The following is a 20,551-nucleotide window of genomic DNA, read 5'->3' as shown; positions in this document are numbered from 1 at the left end:
CCCAGGGCCGGGTTAAAAAGGCCAAAGCTGCCTCTAGCAATACGGACAGCGCGTTGGAGGGACTCTGCTCTCGGGGGGGCTCCTCCAGCTGGTACATCTGACTGCGGCTGGACGGGTTTTTCAGTTGAAAGTCCCAGCTCTAATCTTGGTTTACAAAACGGGCAGAGAGTCACGGAGCTCGACCGGTTCCCCCAGGGGCTGGATGTTTTGCTCTTTGGATGTCCAACTTCCTTGCTCAGGAGCTGAAACCATTTCTGAGTTTTCTTCTAGAGGCCTGATCTTATTCTAGGCGAGGTGCCTCCACGTAGAAATACCTAGAGCGAGCAATTCTGTGCCTTAGAGGCGACGTGGGACTTACTCAGGTCTTTAGACATGCTTATGTACATATCTGAGTAGTTGTAGTAGTTTATCACCCTGGAGGGACTGAGCTGTCTCTGACCCTTCTTTAGAGAAGCAAGTTTTGACACTTAACCTGCTGATTAATCTCAATTTTCCCCCCCACCCCTGCTCCCCTCCCTCTGCAGACCTGGGGACACAGGATGAGGCATTAGAAGGCAGATGTACTAGGCAGTAGGTGGAGTGTAGAGTGTTGTTTTCTGGTGTTCCTGGTTTGACCGAAACTGGCCTCCCTGCGAGGAACAGAGCCAGTGCGATGGGGGCTACTGGAGTGTGGGTCCTGAACTGTTCCTCCGTACAGATAGAGTGAGGAAACGTGTCAATAAAGCATTCCTTTTGGGAGAAAATGGGGTGATGTTCTTGTCTTCTTCTGTCTAACAGTACTGAAGTCTGCTCTTGGGTGCGTGTTACGAACTCGCCAGGCAAACACCCAACTGCCTGCAGCGGCTTGAGGCGAGAAGCCGCCGAAATACTCTCTCCTGTCCTCCTGGCTCGTTTGTCCGTCGCCTCTCCGGATGCTTTCTCACGAAGGGATGTGCTAAATCATATTTACAGCCTGGTATTTCCTTTTCCCGACGCCAAACACCCGCTGGTTCCTGAGACCCGTGCTCAGCCGAGGGCTGGGGAGCTGCAAGGCCACGTTTATTCTCCGAGTGCCGCCGCGTTGCTCCCTTCACCGGTGCCGCGGGTGGACCGGTCGTGCATGGGGCTCCCTCGCGCCATCGTCCTCAGCTCGGGGTGTGGGATGGGGGTCGCAGCAGTAACCTTGGCAGCGGGGGCTGAGGCTGGAGGAACTTCTAAGGTGGAAAAGCAGCAGGTGTGGTGCTGGCTGGGATTGATGCTGCTCTTAAATTTAAAAGGGCAGTGGAGCTCTGGAGCTGCTTGGCGTGTTGTGCTTTCAGAGGAAGGATGCCCGGCTGGGTTTGAAGCATCTTCTCAGTGGTGAGGGTCTGGGTTTGGGTTTTGTGGGGTTTGGGGTTTTGTTTGTTTGTTTTGAAGGTTGGGTGTCGGGTTTTTTTTGCTACTCGGCTTCTGTAGGTGAAACTGCATCTCTGCAACTGGGTCTAAGAGCAGAGGGGTTGGTACGACACCTGAGCCCGGAGGAGAGATGCTGCAGGGAGCGCCCAGGCTGCGGAGCTGGGGCTTCGAGCTCCCCTGCGAGAGCCCCAGAGGAGGAGGGGCTGCTTTTCCACCTCCCCTGTCCCTTCCAGCAGGATCTCGGGTGTTTTGAAGGAAGGTTAATGAAGCCTTCCCTTCCTGATTAAGTGCTCGATGGTGTTTTTGTCACTTCCCAGTTTCTAAGCCTCCTCCTGGCAGCTCTCGTGGATGCAAACCCCCAGTTTCCTCAGGGCTGGGCTGTGGACTGCAGCATCCCGTGTAAAGGACAGTGAGGACGTGGCTTCCTTCCCTGCAAAAGCCCGGGACCAGGAGGATACGAAGCCCGGGCAGCCTCGTGAGCACCCGCCTGCTCTGTTGTCACCGGGGAGAGAAGGCTTTGACAGCGACACTCCTCTTCTGTCCCTCCCCTGCCAACAGCCTCTGTGGGCCAGAGCTGCTCAGGGGGGGCTCGGGGGCAGCCCGGTCACCCTAGGTGGCTCTTGGCTGCCTCGGAGCCTGGAGAGGCTTTTTCAGAGTCAATTCTCTCTCCTCCATCTTTTTTCCTCTTGCTTCCATGAAATGAAACATCCCGATATTAAATCTACGCTAACGCCAGCACGTGAGACCCATCAGAGTCGGGATCTTCGCAGGCAGCGACCAAACCAGCGTCTCCTTTTTCCTGCTCCTCTGGTTTTACCGCATGATTTTCCTTTTCTTATTGCCAGGGACTTGCTGGGTCTCCTCTGGCTGCTCCCACATTTTGGGAAGGGGGGGGTCTGTGCTGAGCAGATGTTATCGTCTGGGAACGCGGTGGCTGACAAGAGGCTTTTCCCTCGGTGCTGCCGCCTCCCTGGGAGGATCCTCATCTCTCGCCACGGCTCGTCTCTGCCAGCCCCGTGGTGCGAAGCACGGGGCCGGGTGATGCGGGCGGCCTGTTCCTGATGTGTTTCCAAGCCGGGTGCTCAGGCAGCAGCCTCCCTGCACGGCTGGGTCCCACCGCCACGGCAGCGGGCAGGGCTGGATGGGTTGTGGAGGGACAATTTAGATCCACAACTGGGCGAGCAGCCAGCAAACAGGAGGGAGCTGGGATCCAGCGGGGAAGGGAGAGCAGCAGGTGCTCCTGAGAAAGCCCAAAGCTGCATTTTTGGGGTGTGGTGACATGTGTGAGAGACTTGGCAGTCGTCATTGTCCCCCGCCAGCAAGCACCCAGGGACAGGCTCACCCTCTTGGCTTGATATGAAAACTTCTCGGGGGATTCAGGATGTTTTTCTCCTGCCTGCGAGGAAGAGGATGGGAGCCCTCATCCCAGCAAAGCACCGACCCCTCTCTCCTGCATCACTGGGAGTTTCCCCCACCCCAAAGTGCAAGGTGACGTGGTGGCTGGGCAACGCGGCGTCCCGTGCCCTGGCTCTCGGTTGGTGCACCGTCATCGCCTGGCTTGGAAAGGAGAGGTTGGGAAAGCCCAGCGCAGGGCACTGGAATAGCTGAGCCATCGAAAGGAAAGCTGTGTCACCCCAAAGGAGACGGGGAGCACCCACGCCTGAAGGCAGCACGAGGAGCGTGAGGTGCAGGGGCTTCATCGGGAGCGTCGAGGGTGGGGGGGAAGCTGGATGGCCCCATCCCACAAGGCGGGAACAAGCAGATAAACAGCATCATGGAAAAGGAGCTGATTGCAAAAAGCTAGAAGGAGCCACTTTTCCCTGCTGGCACCATGTCCCGACCCTCAGCCGAAGCCGTGACGAGTGTTTTTAAAGGAATCTGACATTTACACTCGCGAGAGGGGTTGCACAACCGCTCCAGCGGCCGGGAGCCTGCGCTCATGCCCCAGCCAAGTGCTGGCCAGGGCCCCCAGCCTGGGCCCGCTCCCTGCGCCCCGGTGGGTGAGAGCAGCCTGGGCTGGCCCTGCGTGGGTGCTGGGGTGGCTTCAGCCTCTCTTCTGGGGTGCAGGCTCTACGCAAGGTCCAAGGTCAGGTTTTGGAGGGGGGAGAGGGACCGGGGATCCTCTGGAGCATCGGAGGTGGCGCTGGGCTGGGGAGGGGGACTCAGCAGCTGCCAAAGGAAGCCGGGGCTGGAGCGAGGAGAGGGCGCGGGATGAGCAGCAATGACTCCGTTGGCAAAGGGGATTCGTCATCGTTCATTTCTTTAAAACGTGAGTCAGAGGCAGCAGACGGGAAAGGCCGTTCGAGCACATGGGGAGGCCACACGCCAGCGGGGACGGTCGGGGCGAGCTGCGGGGCCCCGGCAGCGTTCCCACCCCGGCCCTGGCATCACCCACCCCGGGACACGCTGGGTGGGGGGACATTGGGCTTTCACCCGCCGGTTGGAAACAGCAACGTTCCCCAGGGAGCGGCCAGGAAACTTGAGCAACTGGGAAAAAATGATCACCCTTGTGCTTAAAAAACCCTGTTTTCCTCTAATTGTCAGTGCTCATTTGTTGGTTAAAAGGGACTGGCTCAGCACCCTGCTCCTGGGGCTCGCCGGAGCCGGCAGCCTCTGCGGGGCTGTGCGGGTGGCAGCCTGGGCGCAGCACCCCCAGAAGAAGTGGGGGTGATGGAGATGCTGCGCAGACCTGCTTTATAAACCGAGGGTCGGTGTGTGCGAGCGCTGGGGGCTGAGCGCCCTGGGCACCGCCAGGAAAGGCAGCAAGTCTGTGGCCCAAAGGGGATGGGATGGACCTGTCCCCTGCCCTCCCGCAGCCCCAGCCTCGCTGCAGCCCCCCAGTCCCCATGCAGCCCCCCCCCCAGCAGCCCCCAGTAGCTCCCAGTCCCCCTGTAGACTCCAGCCCCGCCGCAGCCCCCCAGCCCTTCTGCAGCCCCCAGCCCCTAGCTGCCCCCCAGCAGCCCCCCAGCCCCCCTGCAGTCCTCCTGCAGCTCCCCAGGCCCCTGCAGCCCCTCTACAGCCCCCAGCCCCCCAGCAGACCCCTGCAGCTCCCCAGCCACCCAGCAGTCCCCCTGCACCCCCTTGCAGCCCCCAGCCCCCCAGCAGACCCCTGCGGCCCCCAGCCCCGCCGCAGCCCCCCTGCAGCCCGCCAGCCCCCCAGCAGACCCCTGCAGCTCCCCAGCCACCCAGCAGTCCCCCTGCACCCCCTTGCAGCCCCCAGCCCCCCAGCAGACCCCTGCGGCCCCCAGCCCCGCCGCAGCCCCCCTGCAGCCCGCCAGCCCCCCTGCAGTCCTCCTGCAGCTCCCCAGCCCCCCTGCAGCCCCTAGCTGCCCCCCAGCAGACCCCTACAGCTCCCCAGCCCCAAGCAGTCCCTCTGCAGCCCCCCTGCAGCGCGCCAGTCCCCAGCAGCCTCTTCTGCAGCCCCCAGCAGCCCCCAGTTCCTCTGCAGCCCCTAGCCCCCCTGCAGTCCTCCTGCAGCTCCCCAGTCCCCAGCAGCCCCTCTGCAGCCCCTAGTCCCGTCGCAGTCCCCCTGCAGCCCCTCTGCAGCCCCCAGCAGTCCCCCTGCAGCCCCCAGCCCCCTGCAGCCCGCAGCAGCTCCCTGCAGCCCCCCAGCAGCCCCCAGCCCCGTCACTCCCCCAGCCCAGCCCCACCGGCGCTGCGCGAACTACGGGCGGCAGGAAGCTCTGCCATCGCTCCCTGGTGGTCTAGTGGTTAGGATTCGGCGCTCTCACCGCCGCGGCCCGGGTTCGATTCCCGGTCAGGGAAGTTCCCATTTTTGCCGCGCACTACTTAACACCCCCCCCCCCCCTCCCCTCCAATCCTTCCCCGCGCCGCTGACGCGCTCCGCGCGCCCCGCGCTGCGGCCGCGTGCCCGCGCCCCCCGCAGGCGGGCGGTGCGCCGGTGCGTGCGGGCGGTTGCGCAGGCGCGGTGCGCTGGCCCCTCCTCCGCCCGCCGTCGGCGTCGCCGGGTCCCGCTCGGTGTCTGGCGGCGGCGGCGGCAGCGGCTGAGCTTAACGCCGCCGCGACCGGGGGCCGCTCGTTCCCTCGCTCCGCGCCGGGAGGAGCCCACCCGCATCGTGGAGGGGCCTCCCCCGCCCGGGGCTGCCCGGCCCCCGCCCGCCCGCGGGGCGCAGGTGAGCGCGGTGGCGGGGCTGGGCCTCGCCGGGCCCGGCCCGCGGGTGGAGGCCAAGATGGAGGTGGTGCTGGAGGCGGGGAGGGGGGGGCTGTGAGGGGAACGGGGCGTTTTGGGGTCGGGGGGGAGGCGGGGGAAGAGGGGAGCGGCGGGGCAGGGTGCCCCGGGGAAGGGGGGGGGGGTGGGGCTCCTGCCGGCTGCCCTGCCCTGCCTTGCCCCGGGGGGCTGGGGGCGGCTCTGCGGAGCATCGCGGCGCTGGGGTCCCCCCTCCCCGGGAACCTCCTGCCCGTGGAGGGGGGGGGGATATGTGTGTAAATCCCCGCTCCCCTCCTTCCAGCGCGTTCCTCGGTGTAGGGCCCTGCGCCCTCTGCCTCGGGGCTGAGGATCGAGGGGGGAAAAGCCCCCAGAGGAAAGGCCTGGAAAGGTGAATTGGAAATGAAAGTCGTTTGTGTTAGGCGTGATTCACCGCGACTGGGTTTTCGCTGGAGGGATCTGGGATGATTTTTGCTTCCCCTTCCTTAACGTGGTTCTGCTTAATTTAAAAAAAAAATGAAAAAAAAAAATAATTTGCAACTGCTCAGGTTATTATGTGCTTAATGAATGACGTGTTAGTAACGGGAAGTAAATCCAGCCTTTATAATGAGAAACTTGCAAAGGCAGCATAATTCTGTTTGTTTGTGCAGCGTCTTCTGCTTCTCGAATTAAGAATTCCGGTCAGGTAATCCCGGGGATGGGGAATGCAACTGGACGAAACTGAGGCAGCGGATTCTCTGATAACGCCTCGCTCCTGGGCGTTATCAGTTATCTTGCTGTTATACACGTAGTGACACAAAGCCGTTGACTTTATTACCGGAGCGTATGACGCTGCTGGAGCTGCTCATCCCTTGGCGAGCCATCCGTACGAGACGGAAAGCAAAGCCAAGAGGTTTTGTCTTTTTTATTTTTCAGTTTGTTTTATGGGGGTGTTAATTTTCGCGTGCTGTGAGACGTTGCTGTAGAGCTGCGTGTGCCGAATAGCCTCTCTCCTGCGGGAAAGCTTAAAAAAATGGCATAAATTTGGGACATCGTTTTCCACCGGTGTGAGATAATACAGTTCTCCTCGCTGCTGTCTGCCTCATGTCCTCACGCTGGCTTGTCTCAGGGAAGCGGAAATGTTAGATGTGTGTCTAAATACCGTCTGAGTTGGCTGCTATTGAAGCAAAAACTTGTAGGCCGCATTCACCCAGTGGCTGACCGGTGGTGTTTCACCCATTTCATTGGGTAAATTAAGCCATCAAAAGTATGCAAATCTGAAAGGATTTCCTTTTGAAACGCGTCAGGATTGTAGCTATTTAAATTCTTGAAGAGTAGCAGCCACCTTGAAGTGGAATTTATTCTTTTGACCGCAGTTTTGGTAGAGGCGTTTTCCAGTTCTGAGGCATCTGTTCGTTTCAGGAGCAGCATTTGCATTTTTGGTTGCTTTTGATAGAAAATGAGAGAGTCCTAATCTAAGAGATCCCGAGAAATAGGTGCCAGATTCATTTGCATTAATGAATTAGCTCTGATAATTCAAGTACACTGTGCTCTGGGAGGGAGAAAAGAGGGGAAGCAAAAGCTGGAGCCGAAGAGAAATTGACTTTTAATATAGAGAGTGTAGGATAAAAAGAAGTTTATTTTTGTCCAGCAGCTTCCTGTGGTTTTCTCACAGTGCTCCAAGGAGTTTGGAGAAACTTGTCATGAGGTTGGCCCAGCAGAATCTGCTTTGTGGATAGCGCCGAGTTTGGAGATGAGCTTTTAAGTCAAAATGGCTTTTTATCAGCACAAATAAATGTTTATTTCCCTCCCTCCTGTATTTCATCTTGGTGATTGTCCACGGCATTTAACTGAAGGGGGAGATGCTGCCAACGTGGTCCTTTTGCTCCTGAAGTTTTGGTGTGTTGATAGATGGCAGGCTGTAGGTTCCACGTGCTGGTGGAACCAAAGCAGAGGTTTCCCAGCTTCGCAGGGTGGCTGTGTGCTGTGTTTAACCACCTTTTATCAGTGAGCGTCTGGAAAAAGGAACGTCTTAGTGGTATGTTTTGTCTCGTAGACCTTATATCCACCTTGATGATTCCCAAGAAGTATAAACACTCTCTCAGTCTTCCCTAACTGCTCCCGGTGGGTTGGTGGTGTGCCACCTCCTACGGCTGGGTTGCAGCCAGTTGGTGTGGCTTGTGGGCTGAGGTGGCACTGTCACCGACCTCACTTCGGTGATGAAGTTGCCCAAGGTGGTTGGAGCCGCCCAGAGCCTTGTTTTGCAGTGGAGGATCAGAGCAGGGGTCGAAACACAGCGGAGATCCGGATGAGTTTTTCTTACCATGCCACATGAAGGCATCCGTCAAGCCAGCGGTGGCGTTGGGATCGTCATACTTGGGAAAAAATGGAGCGGTGCCAGACTATGACTTGGGGACCTGACAGTATGAATGTTGGTTTTGAGACTTTTAGCCTCATTGTCAGGTTACGCTGTGAGGGAGGTGATGGTTGTCAGCAATGCTGCTGTTGTTCGTCGTGTTTCTCCTCTTTGTGAGCTTCAGGAAGGGTTTTTGTCTGTGTCTGAGCATTTTGGTAGTGAATACTAATGGCAGCCTAACTGGATTACTTAAATTGTGTTTTAGGTTAAATGTAAAAGTTGCTGATATGACTTTTTTTTTAATTTATGAATTCAATTCCCAGGATATCCTCTCTGGGAAGGTGGTTCTGCAAATCCCATCTATCCATTGAATGGCTTGACTTGCGATAACGACGCTGTAACTGCCCTATGATAACTGCTGTATTTCCCTCTTTGGCTTGGTTTGCCAGTGTTTTCTCTTTTTTAAGTATCATTAATGTTCATAACCAGATCAAAATATTTTTTTCGGTGTGTTTGGGGAGGAAAGGCGTTGGCAGAACTCTCCTGCAAAGCTCATACGTAGGACTGAGCACTCCAGCATCCTCCCCGGAGCGTGCCAAAGGGCACCTGCCAGCGTTTTCACCCCTCTGCCATCGAGCACACGAGCGTGGGGATTAAGTTAAGGTAATTTTAATACACTGCCTGATTTCCTTTGCAGTTTGATCTAGAGCTGCACGAGTCACCTTTGTTCGGCGTTGCCGCTGGCAGCTCTGGCTCGGGGCTGTGCCACCGCTCCGCTCGCCGCCTCTCCTCTCCAGGCTTCCCTGCCTGGGTGGAGGCGAAGCGGAGAGGGCTCCCCTCTGCCCGGGAAGACGTGGCGCTTCTGTCGCTCTCCACTGCTCTGAGGAAAAGGCGTTTTCAAGGGGTGGGTGTGTGCGGTTTGGCGAGTCGCTGCGTTTCCGCGGGGCGACCCCCAGCTTGGGAGCAGGTGGTGGCACGGGGGGCCGCGGTGGGCCGGTCCGCGCACTCAGGAAGGAGTCGTGTGGCCACCCGTGCCGTGAGGCAGGTGGGTCGTGGCACGGCGCAGGGGGACAAGGAACGTGGCTAACGCTGAGCACCAAAGCCAAGTGTAGTTTTTGAACACGAAGTTGTTTTCCTTGTGCTCCAGTGGCTGAAGTAATTTGAATTCAGCGATATTGGTTTAGAAGCGCCCATGTAAATATTTTTTTTGCATATTTAACTCTCCAGCTGCCTGTCCTGGCCATCAAAGCTCTTCCACACATTCAGGATGGTTTGGTGACTGGCTGGACATTTGCAGAAGAGGAGACCTGGAGGACCTGAAGGCAGCTGAGGAGTGATCCTGGCACACCTGGCCAGCAGACGCTGTCAGCAGGTTGCCAACGCTTATAATCTCTCGAGAGCTGTTTGTGAATTCTGACTGTTGTTTTAATGTATTTTTTTATTCTTGTGGTTTTGTTGTTATGTCAACTACTACGTGTTGGTTACCCAGTAGCTGCTTTTAGTCTTGAGTGGCAGGAGTTTGAATGGCGCCGTATATATCTTAAGATTTACTTGGAAGTTCAGTTCAAGTATTTTCTTAATCAATAAAAACGTACAAAGCACAGTTGTTAGAAAGTACATGGTTTAGCATCGGAGGTACTTTGTTTCCTGTTTCAGCAGTGTAAACTGATAGAAAAGAACTGCATTCTAGAACAAAAGGGCCTCAGAAGATGGCTTAAATATTTTTAATGAAGTGATAGTAGCTCCCGAAAAAGTAACATTTGTGTGTGTGTGTGTACGCGTAGAATAGCTAAATAATAATAATAATTATTAGTGTTAGATTGTGGGAGTTTTAGTGCATTCTTGGTGTGTAGGTTTTTCTTGGGAGAACGTGAATAAGGTCGCTTCAGCACACGTTCGAATTTCTTATGCCCTGGGAACTTACAGTGGCACTTACCTTGTATCTGCATTGCACTAAAATGTGCCTTTTTAACGTCCTTTTCCTTCAGCAGTGCTGAGGGCTCTCGGTGCCAGCCCGCTGTAGGGCCAACTGTAGCATTTCAGAACGTTTTTCTTGCGGGTGTGAGGTTTTCGCCCCCTCGTGCGGGCGCTGGGGGAAGGACGCTGGCGGCGTGAGGTGCGCGGCGGCACGGTGGCTCCCCTGCGAACAGAGCGAGTCTTCCAGGCCCAAGTCACCTTAAATTAGCAGCTGCTCTCGCCTCTTTCATGACCTTCTTTTTTTTTGGAAGAAGAATAGAGTTTTTCTGGTGAAGATTGGTTTTTTAACTTTTTTTTTCCAATGTACTTCAGTACCATGATCTTTGTTGGGTGAGTGGTTGAGCAAACAAAACCCAGGGGCGTTTGGGTACCTGCTATCGAAGCGCTGCTAATGAACCTTTTCTTATTGTGTTTTTTCCTGACACAGTATAAGTATGCTTTCATTACCTGGTGGTTTTGTGATGGTCTGATGGCTTCTGACAGATGAGTGATGCAAGTAATTAGTTCTGTAGATCTGATTGCAACGGCAGGCAGCTTCTAATACCTGTGGGAAGAAGAGCGCAAACTGGAGATGCAGCCAGCACGCCGCGCTTCCCCCCGCCTGCCCTCTGGGCCTCCTCTTCCTCCTGAGAATATATCTATATTTCTGTATCTGTCAGGCACTGTTCTTCAGCCGCTTGCCCACGGGGACACTGACGTAGCCCATCCTGCCTTTGCTTTTGTCACATGGGGCTTCACTGGCCCTACTTGGCTTCATCCGTGTCTCCGTGAAGGTGGCACGGTGGGGATTCTGGAATGTTGGTGGTTTTTACAGGACAATCTCTAGAAAAAGTGACTATATAGGACCTGTGGGTTGATAATACGTGGTGGTGCAGGTAGGGAGAGTCCAAAGTTTACTGGTGGCATTACAGTAGCCACATGGGCAGTTACAAAGCGTAGAAACTTGCACAAGTTTTCTGTTTGCTTTTCCTCTTTTATGTCTTTCAATTTTTGGCTGTATTTCAAATGAAAGTATTCTTTTTCCCTTCCATCTGTCATTACATATTTTATGTCTTAACAGGATTTTCTGTTGCCATGATGGTAATATCTTGGCAATTTTATTTGTGCTCAGAGATAATTTGTGATGTTGTGTCGCAGTTCCAGCGTGTGGCGCGCAACGCAGGCCTTTGCTTGGACTGGGTCAGTCAGTGAAGGCTTTTCCTTATGAATCTGCTTCTCATGGCAGGAGGATTTAGAGATGTTTACTGGAAAAACAAGGAGGTTTAAAGCTGCTTGTGGAGAGGAGGGGGGCTTGGGAGCCGAACTCCAAAGGTTTTTGTGGGCGGTTACTAGTACAATGTCTGCAGTAACCTTGACTGTGCCAGGGGCAGGAAATTCCTGCTACCAAGACTAGGTTGCATCAAGGGAGATATTTATAATTTCAGGTTGCACCTAGCGTTACTGGACGGTATGCAATTAAGGGAAGGTTTTTTTAAAATGTGTCTTCATTTTTCTTCTCTGTAGTCATGATGTCAGCATGCAAGTTGGCAGTGCTGCTCCTGATATTTAGCAGTGGGAGAAGGAGGGGTCAGCGGACAAAATGGGATGTGTTAAGATCTTGTTCAGACACTGGAGCGTGGCAGCGTGTCTTTGGGAGATACATGGCGCTGTGATAACAGCGGGGAGAAGGGCAGTGAAATTAATGAGTCTTCGTGTGCCTTTGCAGAGGAGATCCCTGTGAAATCACCCAGTGTCTGCACTGGGAATTGAAGCACTGCCTTCTTTTTTAAGTTCTGCTCTAGTTGAGGTCCATCAGGGACTGGAGTTATCCCAACACGGTTCCAGGTCAGGCTGGAAACTGCTTTGATCCAGAACAGCTGGACTGATCCCGTACTCCTCGGCTGACTCAATCGACGTGATGTTTCGGGCAGGGAACCTCGCTGGGCGGTGCGAGCTCCAGGAGAGGGCGAGGGCTTTGGTGGCGTTGGTGGGACCTCGGCCGGAGCAGGCGCCTGCGTCTCTTCCTTCTTGCCCGCGTGGTTTGGCTTCTGCCGCTCCTCGATCTGCCGCTCTTCCCGGCACCCCTGGGCATCTGCTGCTGCTTGAGGAGGAGGGAAGGGGCCACGAAATTGTCTGGTGCCTCCGCTGAAATCGGAGGTGAGCTGTTTCTCAGAAGCTGTAACCAGGCGAATTTCCTGTTCTAAATGGAGCTAAACCAACGGATTCAGTTACTATCCAGAGCAATGAGTTGGTTTAAGTTCCAGGTTCATTCTGAGTTGCTGTTCTTTGTGAGCTTTAGGGATATTTTCCATCCGATAACTAATGAGCGCTGTCGCACAGGGACACTGCTTCTCCGCACGTGTATGATTCCAATGTGTGTCTCGAGGAGCCACTCTGGTCTGAGGGGTGAAAGAAAAATAGGGTATGTCTTTTCTTTAGGAAATTTCTTTCATCATCATTGAGGTCTGGTTTGGCAAATCACTAGTCAGTCAGTTGTTCTTTTGAAGACGTTAATGTTGGGAAATAATGTTCTTGCTTTGGGTAGACCATTTTTATCACAGAGGAAAATAAATGCATATTGAACAGAAATATTTTTTCTGGATGGTAATTAGTGAAAATATTTGTCTTCCTTAATAACTGTCTCTTTCTTTCTTTTCCTACAAAGGAAAAGGACTTAATTCTTGTTGCACTTGTAAAAGGTGCTTTGGTGCAACACTCGCTGTTCACAACTAACTTGGGAACACCAGGCAAACGGAGTTACCAAAAGGTGTTTGGAAGGTCCCTGGCTGTAATTTCCCAAGCATACCTCGCCGTTGCGCTGAGTGGCTGGGATAACAGGGACAACAGTCAACACGACTTTATTTTATATTGCTGGCCCTGAAATGGAAGATCCGTTGGATGATGAAAACCCACCATCTTCTGTAGTCGCCCTGTGACACGCAATTCCTTTACCCCAGTTTCCTGCATCTTATCTTAAAACCACGTTTCTGCCAGTGACTTGTTCTGTTGACATCTTCCCTACAGAGCCCAGTTAGTCCCTCTTGCACGTTAAAAATTGCCTTTCTGGGATGACTTTCGCTCTTTCTTCCTTGCTGTTTTGAGGTTGTTTAAATGTGTAGATGTATAAAATATTATTTTAAAAATATTATTTCTTTTATTATTATAAAATATTATTTAAAAATATTATTTTAAAAATTCCTAAATGAGAAAAGGTGGTATTTTGCAACTAATACTGTTCCTGTTAAGGATCTTCAGGAAGACATACTCTTGGTTTGGGGAATATGTGTAAGAACAACAGTGGTTTAACGTCGCGTTGACAGCATCACGTCGTGTCTGCAGGCAGGCTGAGGAGACGTCTGTCATGCTCCGGTGTCAGTTAAGATCAGAGGGAGGAATAAAAGCATCACAGTCACAAAAACTCTAGGGTTTTCTGGCTTTGTTCTCGGTTATTACTTTAGGTGGAAGAAAGACTAAATGTGATTTCCGTACTTCACACTGAAACCAAAAGGCACGTGCACTGGGGATGGCAGTGATTAAATTATACATCAGAGCAATAGTGGCCTTTTTGTTCTAAGTCCTCTGAAGTGTGATTCCAGTCTGAAAACTTAGTTTATAAAATCTACGTGCGTTTAGATGTTCTATTTCTTATCCCAATTATAATGTTAGAAAACTCAGTTGCAATTACAGTCTAGAACGTGGTTTTTCCTGAAGTGCCAGGTTTGCAAACTAAGTCTACGGTCTGAAATTCAAGCTGTGTCTTTTCTTGTTAATCACTAGTGAGTTAGTGGGAAAACCAGTAGGACAAATACCATGCTCAGTTGCCTTATTATTTCTAAATTACGGGCTGGCTTTTCTTTTTTTTTTTTTTCCAAGCAGCCACGAAACACTGCTGCCAGACTGAATGGCAGAACTGAGGACAGACTTCATCGCGCAGGTTGCGGATTCAGTGTATGCAGAGTGAGAGAACAGTGGAAGTAAACATCAGTATGGTTTCTGTAGGAGTAGCATGAAATAAATCGTTTTGTTGGTGAAACCACACTGTGTAGTTAGAAAATACCAAAGAGTTTATCTCCAGAAAGAAAAGGGCAGTTTAAATGAAAACTGCTTTTAATCCAACCCTATGGTTAGTTTGGCTATTTCTAGCCAAATGAGCTGGGTGGAGACAATGTACAAGGTCTTGGGTCCTGAGCACCTTGTGATCCAGACGGACTCGAACGTGTGAGTCCGACGCTGGTTGATTCCTTCTGGGTGTTACAAGAACGCAGTTACAGCAGCAGGGCGTTCGCAGTGACTTTCTTCAGGGCTGTGAAAACTTCTGGATGGCTGAGGAGTAAATGGGTCGTCTGTCCCAAGGTGCTTTCTGCTGCGTTTTACTGTGTGTTTACCTCTGGCCATGGGCTCAGTTTTAGTTGACTAAAGAAGAAACAAGAATATTTGCGATGAAGGCATGTCCCTCCAGCGTTGGCCAACCTTCGAAAGAAAAGGAATGTTGTTGTATTTTTGTGCTAAAAAAAGGCAAGTAAAAGTTTGAGTGATAAGAGCTGTACTGGTCAGTTCAGACTTTATCGTGAAGATCTGAAGTCTTGACTTCTTTTATGCTTCTAAATGTCCATGTGTAGGGAGCTGAATGGGGCAGGTACGAAACTCCTCTCGTTGTGCCTTTTAAACCATCTGTGACACCTGACGCTATCCAGGGAGGAGAAATCTGCTGCATGGAGATGGCTGAAGAATGTCTTGCGTGTCCAAAAATAAATATATATTTTTGTTTGTTTCTGTCAATTATTATGACTTGCCATTTCACTTGCAGTTTCTCCGGGTCTGTTCTACCTCTCCATGTTTGTGCGGGGCTGCTTCTGGTTTGCAGAATTGGGGGTTAAGTGCTTTGGGGTCGTGTGATCACTGCGGGAGCGTCGTCCTTATGAGACTGGCTGTGGAAAAAGCAATTTGTGGTTTCGCTGTCAGTTGGCAAGTTGTGTTGGGGGCAGAGGTTGACCTGGGGGCCGGAGAGGGTCTGCCTGGGGCGGGGGGAGGCTTGCTCTGCTTGGGTTTGTGCTCACCCCCTCCCTATAGCCCAGTGTTTGAGTTCGAAGGGTTCTTATCCTACAGCCCCTGCCCTCTTTGTAATCAGGGGACTGCCTAGTCCTGCTCATGCCTTGCTCTGGGATTTTTCGGGGCTTGGCTGGACGGGGCAGTGTGGCGGAGGCCGTGCTTGGGTCACTAGGGCGGCTCGCTCCAAGCGTTTCAGTTCGTGCAAAGAGCCTGGTGATCCTAGGGGGGAAGGGAGGATGCGAGTTAAAACGTGTTGTTGGTGTGATTACAGTTTTAGTCGGTAGTTTCTTGGAAGCAGTGGTTTTGAGGGTGTTTTTGAAGGTTGCAAAAAATGTGATTTTCAACCTGAAACACCCTTTACAGCACCGGTTGCTCTGTCCCGGCATGTTTCCCTCGGCTGCAGGAGCGACGGCCTGTTGTGCGTGTGGTGTTTGGCTGCCAGGGAGCGGTGACAATCGGTGCCTTTACGCCGAGGACCTGTCACCCGAAGTTGCTGTAGCTCTGCTGCCCTGGATTCCTGAGCTGCTGTCGTGGCTGGGAGAGCTGCACCGGCACCTCGCTCGATGGCCAGGTCTGCGTCGGAACGTTACGTCGGCGCGTACCTCGAGTGGAACAGGTTGTTACTCGAGCTCGTGTTTGTTGGCGTATGGATGTCCTGACTCGGCACGGCGGTGGATCACCAGGACGGCTCTTCTCGTCTTGGACTGCTCTGAGGGCTTTTCTGGCTGAAGCTGGCGGTGTTGAGTGCAGCCTTGTGGTTAGGAAAGGAAAACGAGCGGTGGTTTGGTGTGGTTTTGCGTTGTGTTTTTTGACATTTCTTGCTAGTGTTTGGTCTTACGTGAAAAGACAAATCTGTTGTGCTGGTTTTGCTTTTGTTTCTTTATGACCTAACAACGAGTCATCCATCGAATGTATGTTAGAAGCTCGTGTTTTCTGGGGTTTATGGGAGGGAATTGAAACGTTCTTTTCTCTGACAGTTTCTGTGAGGAAGTGAAATAGCAAAATAGTGAAATCTCCTCCCCACTCCACAAAAACTGGAGAAATACAGTTGAGCAATTACGAGAGGAAAGCATTTTTAGCTATGCTTAACTTTTGAACTCTGCAAAAGACAAAAATCTTTGGAACTGAAGCCTCCACGACTTAACTGAGTGGATACAAACGTTACTTGGAATAATTATGCGTCAACTTAGGCTGGGAGGACCTGGCGCAGTACGTGAGGTAACAGTAAATCAGGGGGAAAAAGTTTATTTTCTGCCTGTTTTATTAAATAAATGGGCTGAATTTTTAGAGTTAAGTCTTGTAGATTTTAAAACTAATTACCCTGTGAAATGGAAAGAACGGCTCTGACGTTACAGAGGTGGTTACATGGGATTCCTGATGGTCGTATAAAGGTATTTTAGCTTTTCTTTTCCTGAACTCGGTGGCTTCGTGGGTGGTTGTTTCTGGAAACTTGGCTTTATAAATTCTGCTGTTCAATTGTGCTTGTTCTGCTTTTTTACTCATATCTTTTTAAGAGGAAGATTTGTGTGTTGGGGGGGGAAAGAGATAACTATTGAAGAACCGAATGGAAGAGATGAATAACCTGAAAACAGACCTGATAATTTTAGATCAGGTTGAAGATACGTGAATTGCCTTCTGCTCTTGGTACAACTGGTCTTCATTTTTGCATGTTTACCCATTAAAATAAACTATTCATTTCAAAGTCGTTAACAGAAACTGTTCATGACTGAAACTGCCAAGAGTGTTTATTTGACAACAAAGCAATTCCGATAGTAAATTAGTTATGAAGTAATTTTGGTCTACGTTTTGCAATTTGTAAACCCATACTTTTACATTATTTAAATTTTGAGGGGGAGGGGAAACCTTATTTACCTTTTCATCTGCCTCCGCCATTGGTAGCAAAAGAAGACAGGAACTTTCTTTTCTTTCTTCTCCATCTCCTGCTGCCGTAGCTGAGCACAGAGGGTAACCTTCACCTGCCCTGCCCTTCCAGATTAATTTCTGATAAATCTCTCTTTCTTTCCCTTTGCCGACCAACTTGTAACTTGAAAGCCGTGTTCATGCCTGGGAAGATCTCTGCGTCGTTTCTTTTGCCCCTCGGGCTACTTACGCGGCTTTTTTCGACGTACTCTGTAACCTCACTTTGTTCCTTCTTTACGACAGGCAAAAGCTGCCTGTGCTGTAAAAAGGTGCTGCCTAGAGCAGCGTTGTGCCCTTAACCTGTTGCTGAACCTGTTGTCGTTCCCGTTTGGCTGTTGTACAGTCACTGCTTCGTGCAGCAGGAGACACCCTGGCTGCCGAGGGCGGCCGGGCGTTTGGCGCCGGCTGTTGAGAGGCCACTGATCACATTTGACAATCGATCCAATTTGCTGAACCTTTTGTCGTACGAGACAATGGACTTATTCTTTTTTTTTTTCTTTTATTGCTGTTTAAAAGCCTTTAGTTGGCTTTCCTACAGGTGTGACATAACGGTATAAATCCCATTTTCATGTGAGTAAACCTATCTGGTTGTCCCAAGGCTTTTTCTACATTTTAAAGGTTTAATGCTTTGACTGTGTTGGTATAGTCATTAGCAATATGACTTTTCTTTATTGATATAGTTTGTTCAAGCCACCGAGCACAAATGGAGCTGCACCTCTGCATCGGTGCTTTTTGAAGAAGTTTAAGACATTTCTTCTCCAGAAGAAATAAGTGGCATCAGTGTCACTGCACCCGCAGCAGTGAATGTTGTGGGTCTTCTGATTTGTTCCAGTGAACCTGCATGCTGTGAGCAGTTACAGCGCTTTGATCACTGCATGGAGTTATATAAAGAATTAAGAGTAATAAAGAGGCAAGCACACAGAACTACTGGTTCTTCATACATTTTTTTTTCATAGCTGAGTAAGTAGATGCAAGGTTTTTCTATAGCCATATGCAGTTTGTGACACTTGCGCTCTGCCATGCAAACTCCTGTAATGCCAGAAACAATAATTTAATTTTGCTGAGGGATTAAACAGGAGCAATAAAATCCCAAGTAGGGAATCCACTTAAAAACCGCAGGATTTTAAAGAGTAATTATTTTAGTTGAGGAGAGAGGATAGAAAATGTGAATCTAATACTTTCCTTTTTTTTTTTTTTCCCCCTGATACGGAAAACTGTCTTCAGTAGGTTTGAATCTTACTCTTGTACAGGGTACAAGGTCACAAGTCTTTATAACAGGTTGGTCAATCAGACTTAAATGGCTAAATTTTAATCTGCTAAGCTTATTAGAGCAACAACACTTGTATCACTGTAGTTAAGTTTGTCACAAGTTTCAGCGTAACCTCTGTTTTGGTCCTTAGTGATGGATATTACGTCAATTTAGGCTTGAATTTAGCAGAGAAGTCGTGTTGTCCCAGATTTCATTTATTTACAAGCTCCGTGTTTTTCATATGTAGGAGAATTTGATGAAGATTTTGGCATCGCAGGCTTTCGCTGTTAGAGACCTGTCTTCTGTTCCCAAGACAAGTGAATTTGGCCGTAGTAGGGTTCTTTTGTTCTGGGTGAAAGACATAACGCATTTGAAATAATTCCCTGGATACTAGGTTGGCTTTACATCAGGTTTATTTGGTACAACAGAATGTTTTTCTGGATATAAAATTCCTCACGTGACCTTTAGCAAAAAGCCTCAAACTGAATAGCAAAATTGAGCTAAAAGGCTTTTGTGCCGTGATATAAAAAAATGTAAGTAACACCAAAACGCTCACTCTTGGATGCTCTAATGAGATAGTAAATGTTGGTGCTTCAATTAATAGGTTAAAAATTACGATTTCAGGACAGCTAGGGGAGCGTTCATGAGGAGTGCTTTAGAATAGTGGTAGTCTTCCGAGTGCGCTTACGAGCCGGTTTGCTTTACCTTCAGCCTTTTCACATCATTTTTTCATACTGATTCATTCTGCAAGTGATGTGAGCAAGTAGGGATGTGAAAGTAAAGACTTGGGAGTTTCTGTTTTGCCTATTGAGGTTTTTTTTTTTTTTAATAATTAGTTTAGTTGCCTTAATTGCCTAAAGACACTTATCTCTCTTTGTTAGCAGCATCCAGAGCAGGGTGATGACAATTCTGTCAAGAGAACTGTTAAATAAAAATGGCTCTCCTGCATCTGTCAGAGGAGATTAGGATAGACAGAAGAAACAGGTATGCTCTGTATCAAAAAGGACAGAACATGTCTGATTTCTGTAAGAAAAAGGCAGTATGTATCTCTTGGTTAGAAAAAAAAAAGGTGCTGAGCGCTATGGTTGCAGTATAGGGGGAAAAACTAAATCAGATTCAAATTTGCAGGACAGATGAGGCAAGAAGAGCTGGTTTGGGGCTGAGCAAAATGGTTGAAAGAACAGACAAGCGTGTTTCTTCATTTCTGTTAACAAAACTTCAGTGTGTTGCTGGATTTAGTTGTCATTCACGTAGCTTTGCTTTTGTTACCTTATCTTCATCATTCTTTAATCTTTTCTTTTCATTTTCTACTTATATCCATATTCTCTGCCTCCTAAGCAATTGCTGATTCCCTTCCCCAGACTTAATTTCTTTGTGTTTTTGTGGTTTTTTGAAACCAGGTAACATCCTTTAATCTTCATTTTTAAACGCTGCCCTTTCTTTTCTGACATCTGTCCTTTCGTTTTCTCTCCTTCTGTTCGTATTGCGAACATCATGTAATAAGGAGCGGGGATATTTACAAGTAATTATAAGCAGGGTATTATGTAGAGCTCTGGGTCAGTGGATCTGGCCTGCTGAATAATGAGATTGGATGGGTAGATCAAAACATTCCTGAGTCACTAAATTGGAATTGCCAGTTGCAACAGAAACCAAGCGAGCAAAACCCCAGAAAGGTGTGCTGGGGGCGGCCGCCGTGCTGGCAGGGAGCGCAGGGGGGATGTGGAAGCGCTGGCCGGGGTTTCCCGTGTACTTTCACTTTTGTAAGAAGTAGTTCCTTTGGAATTTATTTTGGTCTTGTTTGGTTATTTCCAGCTGTAAGACAGGCTTTCTGCTGTTAATGGAGCTTTGTATTGGCACAGCCGAGAGAGACTGAAGAATACATTGCTGCTTGCATCCGTATTGAGATAAAAATACTTTTCTATATTCTGAGTTCTGTACGTGGCTGGGTATTACGTGTGTATGCTGTAAAAATTAAAGACTTTTCTTCTGATGGAGCTTTGACAAGGCCTGGGCCAGAATCTTGTATTTGAACTATTTGAAGCTTCTGTCCACACATCATTGTATTTTCGTTTACCTCATTATGTGCCAAATGCTGCTTTAGCAGGATAGCTCGTTTTGCCAAAGGCAAGCAAGTGTAATCAAATCTCCAAAGTACATTTGGTCTTTGCTTTCTTCTCCTGTTCTGCAGATTTCCAGCTGTGTACACCCATAAATCGAGCATACTGTTGCTGTTCTTCAGTTTGACTGTCAACATTTCTGAAGCTTAGGTTGCTGTCTGAAACAGGATTAGTGGTAAATTTAAAGATGGTCGTCTTCTAGGTATGAAGGCAGAGCTTATTTAGGAAAAAAAATAAATTACTGTGCATCTGCTAGCTAGAGATTGAAAGAGAAGATTTACAGCGACCACGGGCAAAACTGGTGCACTCATCCATCTGAGTGGGTCTGTGTCCTAAGAGCCTGGGCCATGGTTCTGGTCGCTAACTCCGTCAACCATCCGCAGCTT

The 20,551-nt window shown here is 50.2% G+C and overlaps 1 protein-coding gene and 1 non-coding gene across 2 annotated transcripts in view; both read left to right on the top strand.

Moving 5' to 3' along the window:
• The first annotated feature begins 5,067 nt into the window (after positions 1 to 5,067).
• On the top strand, positions 5,068 to 5,139 carry TRNAE-CUC (transfer RNA glutamic acid (anticodon CUC)). The gene has a single exon. It is a non-coding gene; the product is annotated as a tRNA-Glu (tRNA).
• A 340-nt stretch (positions 5,140 to 5,479) lies between these two features.
• The window catches only part of DNAJC5 (DnaJ heat shock protein family (Hsp40) member C5), a 28,468-nt gene continuing 13,396 nt past the window's right edge, over positions 5,480 to 20,551 (top strand). The window contains exon 1 of the mRNA XM_086474600.1: positions 5,480 to 5,507. The gene's annotated coding sequence lies outside the window, so the exon portion shown is untranslated. The remainder of the gene's footprint in view (positions 5,508 to 20,551) is intronic.

Source organism: Leptosomus discolor, chromosome 17, assembly GCF_034619465.1.
Source record: "Leptosomus discolor isolate bLepDis1 chromosome 17, bLepDis1.hap2, whole genome shotgun sequence".
NCBI classification, from domain to species: Eukaryota; Metazoa; Chordata; class Aves; order Leptosomiformes; family Leptosomidae; genus Leptosomus; species Leptosomus discolor.
Note: the sequence above shows the minus strand (reverse complement) of the source record. Positions and strands in the feature narration are given on the sequence as shown.